This window comes from Myotis yumanensis, unplaced genomic scaffold (genome assembly GCF_028538775.1).
Source record: "Myotis yumanensis isolate MYYU_CA2020_CCGP unplaced genomic scaffold, mMyoYum1.0.hap1 SCAF_18, whole genome shotgun sequence".
Lineage (NCBI taxonomy): Eukaryota > Metazoa > Chordata > Mammalia > Chiroptera > Vespertilionidae > Myotis > Myotis yumanensis.
The window spans coordinates 36,316,595-36,329,161 of NW_027223769.1; the positions used below are offsets into that span (position 1 = coordinate 36,316,595).

General features: G+C 58.5%; 1 long non-coding RNA gene across 1 annotated transcript in view; it reads right to left on the minus strand.

Annotated features, from left to right (window-relative positions):
• Window positions 1-12,567, minus strand: part of LOC138996673 (uncharacterized) — a 101,618-nt gene that overhangs the window by 56,104 nt on the left and 32,947 nt on the right. Inside the window, exons 6-7 of the long non-coding RNA XR_011468839.1 lie at window positions 3,300-3,360; window positions 1,346-1,411 (exon numbers count right to left, since the gene is read on the minus strand). This is a non-coding gene — a long non-coding RNA (uncharacterized lncRNA). The remainder of the gene's footprint in view (window positions 1-1,345; window positions 1,412-3,299; window positions 3,361-12,567) is intronic.

The window sequence follows — 12,567 nt, forward strand, 5'->3', positions numbered from 1 at the left end:
GCATCTTATGCTGGCCCCAGCGCAAGTGTCACTTCCTCAGGGAAGTCTTCCCTGGCTTCCCACCTGATGTCACTTCCCAGCCCCTCTCTCCCTCTCACCGTAGCCATTCCCCATCGTGTCGCCGTGGCCTCCGATCTCTGCAGCCTGATCTCATCTGTGTACACGCTACCATCCCCTCCCTACCGGAATGTCGGTTCCCAGGGGCAGGGGCTCCACTCCCCTGCTCACTGCTCTACCCAGTGCGTCTCAAGGAGTGCCTGGCACGCAGTAGGTGCTCAGAAAACTGTTGGTCAATAAGTAAATAAACAAATAAGGCCTCCCCCAAAAAAAGTTCAGTGCCTAGACTCTCATCTTCCCCAAGTCCTGGTTCCACTCACTTGCGTATCTGTTTCTCCACCTGCAAAACTATGACCCCCTATGTCCCCACAAACCCCCTGAGCAGAGAGACGCTGGGCCATGGTGAACCCCACTGCCAGGCCAGGCCTCTGCGGCCCTGCTCCCTCCTCCTTCCATCTCTCTTCCGCTGGCTCCAACCCTATGCTCTTTGGGGGCCCAACTAAAGACCCAGGAGGCCTCCTCTACCCCCGGCACCACCAAGGTGCCCGCTTCATTTAAGGGGGGTCTGGCCCCCAAGCTTCTGAAGCCCTACACAGGGTAGTCCATGGGCCCTTCCATGTCTCACTCGCTACTGCTCCCTCCCCCTTCTATCCATTTGAGAAGAGCCCCCAACGGGTAGGGGATCCGGACTCCAGGTCCAAAGAGTAGGGGCCGCTCTTGCTTCTGGAGATTCTCTAGGAGAAAGGAACCAGTATGCTCTCCGGCGCCCCATCTGCCCAGGCATCGCCCCTGCAGGCCAGGCAGGCACGGGTCTCAGGCTCCCACGCGCGTGGCTCACTGCCCCCCTCGCAGGCCCAGGAGGTGTGTGCAGTCCTGGCCACCAGTCACAGACAGACGGCAAGTAGCCCCAAGGGCCACAGTCAGTCCGCGGCCACCACAGAAGGCCTCAAAGATGAGGTGCTCAGAGCATGACTGAGGCCTCTCCGAAACTGCTCTTCAGGAGAAAGCAGAGCGGGAAAGGCCCCCCAGCCTACGCCCACTGGGACTTGTTCGAGCTGCCACGGCTCCGTGCAACCCAGAATGCGCCCAGTAGGCCCGTGCGCTGAGCACCAGGCTTTTCCACCACTGGAAGGTCTCCCCATGGGCTCCATTCAGGCTGGGCCAGTCCTTATTCCTCCTCCGCCCCGCCCCCCGGATTCAGGTCCACCGCCCCTGGTCCTCATACTGAGCACCCAACTCTGGCTGGGTTGCTTCTGATCGCCGGGCAACTGTGTTACCCTTCTCCTACCTTTTCAAGGAGGTCACTCTTCCTGCACCCGAGGACACTGTCCATCCCTGTGCCTGGGAGCTCCTCCTAATGAAGCAAAGGAGAAAAAATGAGAAAAAACAAAAGCCTCACCTCTAGTGGAGCACCCCGACTGTGGAGCACCCCGTCTGTGGAGCACCCCGTCTGCGGACAGGCACCAGTGCGGATCCCGGCAACGAGGGGTTGCCTTGTGCGTTCCAGAGGCACCCGTGCCCAAAACACCACCTCCACGCCCCCTGCATTTCACCGTTAGAGATCCACTCCTCTGTGTGGACCAGCTGCCGTACTGAAATACAGATTTCTGGGGGGGGGGGGGGGGGGGGGGGTGTCCATAAGTCCTGCGTTCACCCACATGAAGGGGAGGCAGCCACGGGTCCGCAGTTCTCAACCCCGGCTGCCTAGGAGGATGACCCAGGCCGCACTCCAGAATCACAGAACCGAGTCTCTGGAGACAGGCCCCAGGCGCCTGAAGTTCGGAATAGCTCCCGGGTGGTTTGTGGCGGGAGTGCTGAGAACGCCTTCCGGGGCGAACCTTCGCCTGCTGAAAGGTTGTGCAGGAGGCGCCCCGTGGGACACACACACACACACACACACACACACACACAGGTTGCCCCGAAGGAGAAGCCAGGTACTGGTCCGACGGGGGCCATGCTGGCCTCTCCCTGTGGTTTCTCCCTGCTCCCAGCAGAGGGTCTGAAGCCAAGGACTCCAGGCCATACAGGGGCCTCGAGGAGGAGCTGATGATACAGGAGAGTGGATGTGCGGGCAGAGGACCCAGCAGAGGAGCCCCGGCGGAGGGGAGAGGTGCTGTAACTCAGAAATCAGGAGCCAGTCACCGCGGGGCCCTTCGGTGTGACAGGCACGCTCGCTCCAGGCCCCGCCGCCTCCGCCCACAGCCGGCCTCGGAGGACGCGGGGAAAATGAAAATTAATGGGGTGGGGAAGGTAATCAGCGGCGAGTCCCACTCTTGTTAATAACCACCCTCCGTCATGGGTAGAGGGAGACAGAGTGTCCATTCAAGGCCAGGGTCACCTTGAGAAAGGAGGGCGGGCGCCGTGGAAGGTGGTCTCCGAAGGGGGCTGCCCCTTGTCGGCTGCTGTGATCTGAGTGCTAACTCTCAGCTTCGTGGGCTGACCTGGAACCGGGACCCCCTGCAGGGCGCGCCCGGCCCACCTACCCTGAGCGCTCGGCCCTGCCTGCCCACCACCACTCTGCCTGTTCCCAGCATGCTTCCGCTCTCACCATGAACCCCACGTGGGCCCCTGCGGCCTCAGTCCCACCAACAGACTCGCCATAAACATGGAAGCATCATGGTGCTGAAGCTGCCGCAAGCAGTGGGACAGTCATCAGTCTCTGACCCCCAAAACCACCTCCCAAGACCTCCACGCCCAGCCTCATGCCAAGGCCCCGCCGCCAACGCCCCTGCCCTGCCAGGGACCTAAAGGGCACGAGGCTCTACAGACCAACACCTCGCCCGAGGGGCCCTTTGTTTCAAGCCACTTTCACCCCCCACCCCCACCCCCTTTGCTTACTCAGCCTCCCGCAGCACTGCGTTGCCGGGTGATGGGTGAGATGGGCAAACAGGGGCCTCCCAGGGCAGGGCTTGATGTGTGCTGTTGGGCCTGGGAGGCAGCCACAGGGCAGCGTGCCGCCCGCTCTGCCCAGCCTGCCATGGAAACCCTGCCACGCGATTCCCCCAGCTGAGGCAGGGGCGAGGGGGGCGGGATGGCCAACCCAGGGCACAGGTCAGCAGGCAGAGGGAGGGGTTGCAGGCACCCGTTGAGCACTTCCCATAGGCCAAGCACTCTCATAAGCCATTGGCATATCATGTCTCGTTTATCCTGCGCCACGCCAGGCAAGTAGGGATGGCGTAGTGGTGAGAGCTTCGCTTCTGGAGCCAGGCTGTCTGGTTTCAAACCCCGGCTCTGTTACTTACTTGCTGTGTGACCGTGAGCAAGCGACTTCATCTCTCTGGGCCTCAAATGCTTGGAACTTCTCTGTAAAAATGCAAATAACAGTGCCTTTTGTTATGTGATCATCTTTTTGTTATGTGATTGTCCTGAAGTTTCACTAAGGCAATAGATAAGGGTATTTAAAACTAAGCCAGTGTCTTTGTCTGCTCTGATTGCTGAAGTAAAATACATAGGTTGGCCCTAGCCCGTCTGGCTCAGTGGATAGAGCATCGGCCTGCAGACTGAAGGGTCCCAGGTTCTATTCTGGCCAAGGGCACATGCCCGGGTTGTGGGCTCCATCCCCAGTAGGGGGTGTGCAGGAGGCAGCCGATCCATGATTCTCTCTCATCATTGATGTTTCTATCTCTCTCTCCCTCTCCCTTCCTCTCTGAAATCAAGAAAGAAATATATATATATATTTTTTTTTTTAAAAAAATACACAGGCTGGGTGATTTAAACAACAGACATTTATTTCTCGGTTCTGGAGGCTGTGAAGTCCAAGATTGAGGTCCCAGCCCATGTAGTTCCTGGGGAGGCCTGTCTTCCTGGTTTTGCCGACAACCACCTTCTGGATGATTCTCCAGGGCCTTTGCTCTGTGCTCTCCAGGAGAGAGCGAGCTCTATGGTCTCTCCTTTGTCTTATAAGGCACCAGCCATATGGAATCCAGCCCCCACCCTTATGACCTCATCGAACCTCTATCGCCTCCTCACAGGCCCTAAATCCAAACACAGTCACACTGGGGGTTAAGGTGTCAACATGTAAATGGGGGGCACCAGGCACATGACCCGATTTATTATCATGACCATCTCTCCCCTGTTTCACATGAGAAGGCCGAGGCCCAGAGAAGTCACAACACTTGCCCATGGCAATGGCAGAGTCAGGGTCTGCCCCCAGGACAGGGCTGACTTCAGAGCCCTCGGTGGTGGGCAAAAGCTAAACGCTGAACTGGTGCCTGAGGGCTCGGGAGGCCATGGAGCCAACGAAAGGAGAGCGGAGAGAGAGACAGAGTTCCAATGACCCCGGTTTAGCTCCTAAGCAAATCCAGCCTGAAGCCCAGCTTCAGAGACACTGTAGTGACCAAAGTCCAAACACTGCCTTTCTTACTAGTTTGACTTGGGTTTGGTGACTTGCAAAAAAAAAAAAAAAGTGTTAAAAATTGAGGAAGGAGAAGCGAGTTAGAAACTCTGAGTAGGGTAGTGGGTTCAGCAGCCAGCCCGTCCCACGTACATGGGAGCCATGGCGTTCTCCTCCCTCCTGGAGCCCTCGCATCCGCCAGAGCTGCATTCCAGAAACGGCAGGGCGCTCTCCAAAGAAGGGGGGGGACCTTAGTGGCTGGGCCGGGCCAGAAAAGACCCTGGGGACTGAAATCAGCACGGCAGTCGGGGGCTGGACTCTCCATGGCCCAGAAGCCAATGCACTCGCATGGGGAGCCCCTGCTGGAAAGGAACCTGTATTGATCCGGGGAAGCAGGGCCTCAGATACATCAGGCGGGCCTGACTGATCTCCTGGCAGCCAGAGCTGGCCGATCGGGAACACTGGATTGCAAGCTGCTAACGAATCAGGGGTCAATAGGCAGTGTGAAGAGAGAGCCCCCGGCACCCCAAAGCCTCCCTCTGGGCCAGAGTCGGGACCACAGCAGCCCCCAGGGTAGGTCCGGGCACCGTGAGGATTTGGAAACTTCCCAGTTTGAGGCCGAGGAGGATCCCTGTGGAGGCCAGGAGGTAGGGACTGCCCCCCCCCCCCCCCCACACACACACACACTCACTTGCCCTTGAGGGTTGAGGGTTTGGGAAGAGGAGAATCACAGCGAGTCCCCTTGACCATGGTAGCTGCCCTCCCCCTACTCTTTCTACCCTGTAAGGAGGACCCCATGGCAAAATTCAGGGCGTCTTGAGAAATAGCGACTGGGAGAGAAGGGGGTGGGTATGCCTGCAAAGGCAGAGAGAGCTGAGGGGGATTTGAGCACCAGAGTGTGGGTCATGGATTGGGCCTCGGAGCATGAGGGGGTTCCCTAAGAGGGCAAAGCCAAGGACCCCTCTTAGAAGAGCATCCGGGGTCAGGGAAGCCAGGCTGATGTTGCTCACACAGCGTGTCCCGACGCCCTTGGTGCCAACCTCAGCGGGAGCAGAAACTGTGCAGGATGAGGGAGATGGAGCCTGAGGGGGGGGGGGGGGGCGCGCGGCGGAGATGAGGGCAGAGGGACGACCCTCCCTCCCCTCCTGTGGGTAACCAGAGGTGTTCACCCTTGGTTCCACTTCCCTCCCTCATGCCTGAGGGGGACAGGTGGGGCCTGCCAGGGTTCTCTGGTGACAAGCAACAGAAAGCAACGCCGGCCGGCACAAGCATTGGGGCGCTGTCTGCAAAGGTGTGTGGAGTAGCTCTCAGACCCACGGTCCTCTCTTAGAAGGGCGAGGAGGTACCTGGGGAGCGAAAAGCTGCCCAACATCTGCTCAGTGCCAGCCACCCACCTACCTCCAGCCACTCTTCAGCTCGAGAGACCGAGTCCTGAAGCCTGAGCTGGGGTCACGTGTTCACCCACTGGCCCGGAGAGAGGGGCGGGGCTAACAATGGGAGAACCTCACTGGCTGAACTTGAGTCACTGCCGCACCCATTGGCCGAGCACCTTGATTGACTGTCCCACCCTGAGCGCCTCCAAGGAAGGGTCCAGAGAGAGGTCATCAGGCTCAAGTGAAACAGGTGGTCTTAGGGGAGACGGATGAGAGAGACAAGAAGACAACAGGTGGCCATGACCAGGGTCAGCAGGACTCCAGCCCAGGGTGACCTTGAAGAGGCGGCACGTTGCCTCCACTTTACAGGTGGAGACACTGAAGCTCAAAAGCTGAGCTGGGGTGTGAGCCCACCTGTGGCTCATCTGAAACCCTGGTGGGGAGGAGGGGGGTGGGGGGCAGTGGAGGCGGCTGCCAGGGAGCCCCCCTCCTCCTCCTGCGCCGGCACCAGGACCAATAGCACTGGGTGGCCCGGCCTCTGCTCTGTGGGCCGGGCCCAGGTCCCCTGGCATCTGGAGGTCGGCCCTTGCTAAGCTGTGGCCTCGCTGAACCAAAGTTTGTCCGAGGGCACCCTGAGAGGGGACCCCGTCTTATCTCGCCAGAGCCCCGCCGAAATCCCCATAAGCCGCCGAGAGCTCGCGACTGAAGTGCGATCTGGGCCTCTCTCCTCTGGTGTGGAAAGCGATTACACTGAGTCATATTTCAAAAAGGCTCGGCTGAAACAGTGTAATCTCTGGTCTTAACTCCGCTGACCTTGACAGTGGCAATAAGGCGGGGGGCGGCAGCGGGTGGGAACGGAGAGAGAGACAGCAGGAGGTTCTGGGGCCGCCGGGAGAATCCCAGGCCCGGCTGGCACAGCAGGTCACCCAGGGGTCGCTCCTGAACCCGGTCGGAAGCGGGGGCTTTAGAATCTCCTCTGCCACCACCCCCGTCAGGGACCAGGCTCCCGGGGACCCAGGTCCAGCCTCGCCTTCTAGGGCCCCCAGCTCTGCCCCTGTCCCAGCACCCCCCTGATGCACACCAACCCCAAAGAAGGCACCAGGGCCTCCTCTCCTCTTCCTCCACGTCGGCCTCCCGCCCCCCTCTCTTTTCCAGGGACAATAATGAAGCTGAAAATGTCGCCAGAAGAGGCATCGATCTGTTTATCTATCGCTCGCTAATCAAAAGTTTCCTGCCTCCTGTTAAAATCCCAGTGATTTCCTTTGCGGAATCAAACAGGTCTGTTCCCGGGACGGAGCCGTCGGGGGAGACAGTTTAATTACCGCCCGTGAGGCTCCGTCCCCGCACAGCAATCTTCCCTGACTCACACGACGCACACGCAGTCGGGGAAGAATTAAATCAAAAAGCAGGAACTGACTAATTGCAGAATTGACTAATCACACGGACTCCGGCTTCCCTATCGTACACGCCACCCCTTCCCGGGGCTCCACACCTCTGGAGTATCCAGCCTGGGAATCCAGCACAGCCCCTGGGGACTGTTTACCTCAGAGCCCCTTATTTTTAAAATCTTTATTGTTGAAAATATTGCATATGCTCCCTTTCTCCCCCATGAACCCCTCCCAGCCCGCCCCGCGCCCCCCACCCCAGGCCTTCACCACCCTATTGTCTGTGTCCATGGGTGATGCATAGATGCAGACAAGCTCATTGGTTGATCTCTTCCCACCTGCCCTCCCCTCCCCTTTGACCCTTGACAAACGCGGTGGTTAGATTGTGGGCTTTAGAGTCAACGGCTGGTCTTACACGGCAGCCCCAGCCCTGGCCACTCCCTTTCGAGGAGCCTCAGTTTTCCCACATGTAAAATGGGAATATGAACGAGCCACATAGAAGGCTGCTGTGAAGATTAAATCCAATGAAACAGGCAAAGCCTTGATCATTGTCAGAGGTCAATTAATGAGAGCTGTTATGATTATTATATTATCCTCATCATCATCATTAAATGTAACAATTAGCATGTGTTTATAACAGAGTATCTGATATTTTATGTAAGATACGCTTATGCATTTGTATAACCTCAGAATGGTAGTATACAGTATGACAAGCAGGCTGCCTTCTTTCTACATCGTTCTATGCCACTGTCGAGAACTGTGCTGCCCACTGGAGATGCTGCCTGCACATGGAGGATGAGTTGTTAGGACAGACACAGGGAACGGCACACGCAGCCGCCCATCAACGCTCTTCCATTCCTGCGTGACTCTGCGTGGAAGGAGGAACTGACACGGTCACGCGCACGGATGCTTGGACCTCCTCGCCCCTCCCTCCGCCACCTGGATGGGCCTTGCCGGGACTGCCAGGCCCACGCTGTCCTGAGCGGGGAGGCGAGACCCTCGGTGCCATCAAGGACCCACCTAGGGGTCACGGCCAGAGTGGCGGCGGCTTCCTCCCGCTCTCGGGCCAACAGGTGACGATCGTGTAAGAGCACTGACGGGAAAGAACGTACACACACATAACGTTTAGATTTTGGATTTTCAAAGAAAAATCATAACATTTTGTATTCAAATAAACAAAAACAATTCCCCTCTTCTATCTGGAAGACTTAAGGTCCAAGAACCCCATATTGCTCCATCCCCACCCCCAGGGGTCCATTGCTCTCTCACACGGGCGCACACGTGCTCTCTCTCTCTCTCACACACACACACACACACACACACGCACACGCCTCTCTTCCTGCACTGATCACCTCCCTCCCGCCTTCCCCTGCGGATGGAAACTGGGTTTCCCCTGCTACTCAGCACCCACAAGCTGATGCCATGCTGGGCAGCCAGTCAGGGGCCCGGCGGGAAGCATGTCCCCAAACCGCTGACTCTCCCCTTCCCTTGTCAGTGACACCAGGAAGCATCAAGTTGTTGGCAGGTTCTACACACGGAGCGCAGGAGGGGCTCGGTTCGGCCTCAGGAAGGGCCGGACCCCCCGGGCCTGGTGAGCCACGTGAGAAGCTGCTCCTGCGGCCAGCGGGGAGCCATTGAACACAACAGTGATGGGAGCTTCCTTACCCTTCACTTGGCCACAGTAAATGCCCATGACTGACGGACACTCAAACCAATCAAATCTGGCAGTTGGTGGGGCTTGCACTGGACCCCCCTGCTGCTCTTCATGGGGAAGGGGGGCTTCTCACTGCACCTTCTCCTCTGGCCTCCTCTCTCTCTCTCTCTCTCTCTCTCTCTCTCTCTCTCGGCCCCTTTCCCCTCGGTCTGGTCTGTCTGTCCCCCGCCATTCTCATCTTCCCCCCTCTCCCGGCTTCACCCTCTGCCCTCTTGGTTTCTGCCACTTCTCACTGCTCAGCCTGGGTGCCCCGCCTGCTCCCCGCCTCCCGCCACCAGCACAGAGCTGGATGTCATCTGCTGTGTGAGTCCCCGCTGTTGGCACACACACGCCCCGCCCAGCTCATCATGCGGACGTGACCTTCCTGATATTCATTATCAATTAAAGGGACAAATCCCCTTCTCTGAGCCGCATGGAGACTTTTCCAGCCGCAGGCACAAAGGGCCTTTCAGCCCGCTGCTGGCCGGCCGGCCCCCGTCTCCCCACGCGGCGTGGGTGGGAGGGGAGGCCCGCCGGGCAGACGCACACATGGTGGGAGCCGCTCAGAAGTCATTTGGCAACCAGGCTGCACATTTCTAGGCCCCCCACCCCCAGCAATCACGAAGAGTCAGAAACGTGGGTGCCCTCAGCTTCGTTCTTTGCTTCCTGCCCTTTGAGGGCCACCCAGGGCACAGGTCCCCTCTCCCCTCGCTCCACCTGCCCCCTTGGGAGGGCCCCAGGCCACAGGCTGGTCTCAGCCCCGAGGAGGAGCACTTCCTGGGGCCCACACTCTTGCCAAAAGGCAAGTGCACGTGGTTGTTCTCATGCAGAAGCCGTTTCCCGCGAGCGGCTCTCTCTGCCTCGGCCATGTGGGCCAAGCCACACTCCCTCCCTCCTGCCTTCCATTCCTCCTCCCCCTTCTCCTGGCTTCTTCCTCCCGCTCCTGTCACTCACAAGGACACCCACAGCTCCCCCAGGACACCACGCCCACGGGAGCCGCACACAAGGCCTCGGCGCTGAGCAGAGGCACAGGAGGGCCCCCCGGAGGCCTGGCTCTCCTGGTCTGTGGTCTGCCCGAGAGAGGGGGTGCCGCAGCAGGAAGCAGAGACAGGGCTGGGCGAGGGCAGGCCAGGCTGCCTGGGATGGGAGTCAGGGTCTCGGGAGTCAGGGGGCGCCTCGGAGAAGCAGCCAGTCTGCGTGCCTCGCCCTTCGCCTCGGCCACATCCCCAGCTCCTTATCCCAGATTCCCTGGAGCTGCAGGCCCAACACCCCGCCCAGAACAAAGCTCTCCAAACAGCACCCACCCACATGGCGGTCACAGCCAGGGCGTAATAGCTGCGGGGGGAGGGGTGGCTATTGCAGGGGTGCCCAGTGGCTGGCGGGGCTAACCACACCCATCCGGGCACGTCTGGGAGCCGTGCCCTGTGCATCAGAGGCTCCCATGGGTGCCAACGGCATTGGGCGCGGTGGATGCCCAAGTCTGGCTCCAATTCCTAGAACAACGTGGCCACCAGCCTCCAGAATAAGAGGGGGAGGCCCGACTGCAGCGACAGCGGAGGTTAACGGCACACTCAGAAAGGAGGGCGATGCAGACCCCCCCACCCCAATTATTAGACCATCTGACCTTGGAGTCTGAAATGCTGTGAGCTGCAGCCCCACCTGGCTCGTATTTTTTTATATATTTATTGATTGATTTCCGAGAGAAAGGGAGAACGGGAGAGAGAGAGAGAGAGAGAGAGAGAGAAACAACAATGATGAGAATCATTGGTTGGCTGCCTCCAGCAGGTCCCCTACTGAAGATCGAGCCTGCAACCCAGGCATGTGCCCTTGGCCGGAATCGAACCTGGGACCCTTCAGTCCGCAGGCCAACGCTCTATCCACTGAGCCAAACCAGCTGGGGCGGCTCGTCTTATTATTCGCTCCTGACATCAGGTGGACGTCTTCCCGTGCCCTCCGAGGCCCCACAGCCTGGGCCCAGGGTGCTCGTCCACACGGACCCTGCCATCCCTTTCCAGCTGAGAGGAGAGCCGGGCCCACCCAGGCCTGGAGCAGCTGGTGCCCAGCTCAGCCCCCTGGCAGCCCTGCCGGACTCCAGCCTCCTTCCTCGGCCTCAGCCTCTTCAGGCCTTCCCTCCAAGCCCGGGTGCACTCTACTGACACCATCAGGCGATGCCTGGGTACTGCAGGGGCAAAGGCCCCACCTGGGCTAGGATGGCCCATCACTGGCACACAGCACCTAAGGGACACACACACACACACTCACACTCACACACACACACACACACACACACACTCACTCACACACTCACATGCACACACAGAAGCAATGGCGTGTGGCTGAGGAGCTTGCCAAAGTAGACCGGCCCCTCTGTCTGGCTACACCCCTGCCCAACAGCCTTTATTTAAAATAGAACCCAAATTTGGGGACTTGCAATGGGTAAGGGCCCCCCAGAATGCCTCTGCTCCCTTCCCCTGCCTAAAGGCCTGGTTTTCTCCCCGGGGCCTCCTGCTTGCAAGGGTGTCTCCCCAAATTCAGCCAGGAGGAGGGTCCAAGTCAGGTCCCATGGACCACGATAAAAGCGGTAACCGCTGCGGCTTCATTTGGCAGGAAAATTCCCACAGACGGATTGGGATTTTCTCCATAAAATCTCTCCCCGCCAAAGATTCCAAGGTCTGTTTCCAGAAGATGCCACACAAGGCAGATGCTTACGGATGCTACACCTTAACCACCGGGTCCCTCGAAAGCCTCTCCCTGCGAGCACCGCGCCGGCTCCACACCCTCCCAGGCCTCCTTTGCAGTCACGGGTGCAAGAGCCAAGGCTCCGGATGCCCCGGCTCAAAGGAGATATTGCCATTTCTGAGCCGGTCCAGGTGTCTTAGCGAGCGCCCTCTTTAATTTGCATCATTTCAGCTCGCATCGCTCTCCCCAGGCGGCTTTTTCGGCGATCAAACATAAACAGGAAATACGAGTTAGTCCCCTCACCTTTGCCAAAGCCTAAATGAAATCAAATAAAAAAGGCAATAAAATAAAATGAACGGCGGTCATTACCTTGCCACGGCTATTTCACCATAACAAGGTCTGACAGGTATTAATTCACCAGGCAGCCACGTACATGCCCAGACTATATGGTGCTACGCTCACAGCCCAGGACTGCAGACTAAGGTGTTTTCTGTGTGTTTCGTTTTGTTTTATCTCAAACCATCTTCAGGTTTCCAGTCTGTGAACTTTGAACTGTGCCGCGTCTGCAAGAATGAAATTCCACCAGGACAGGGATTCCGGGAGAAGCCGATGGATGGATGGATGGCTCCACCTGGAATTTGCAGCTTTTGAAAAATGAAACAAATTTTCTCACAAATCCAGGAACACTTGGCCACCGAGAGGAGAAACCGGCACCTTCGGAAAGTCACGGGCGCCGACAAGACGCCAAACTTCTGAAATTGTTAAACGGGGGACAGCACAGGAGCCCATGCGCTGGTGAAGGGACAGACACTTCTGTGTTTCAAGGGAGCCCCAAGCCTGAGAGCAGCGATGCCCTCGGTTAGGAAGCGCGGCCTGGGTGCTGCCGAGCAGGGAGGGGGTCTCCCCTGGGCCCGGGACGTCCTGGGAAGGAGCTCATCGTACGCTGATGAGGCACAGACAGAGGCGTCAACCTCAGCACCGTCAACCTCTTATTTTTTTCTTAATTGAACGTATTCGGTGACATTGGTTCACACAACCACACGGGTT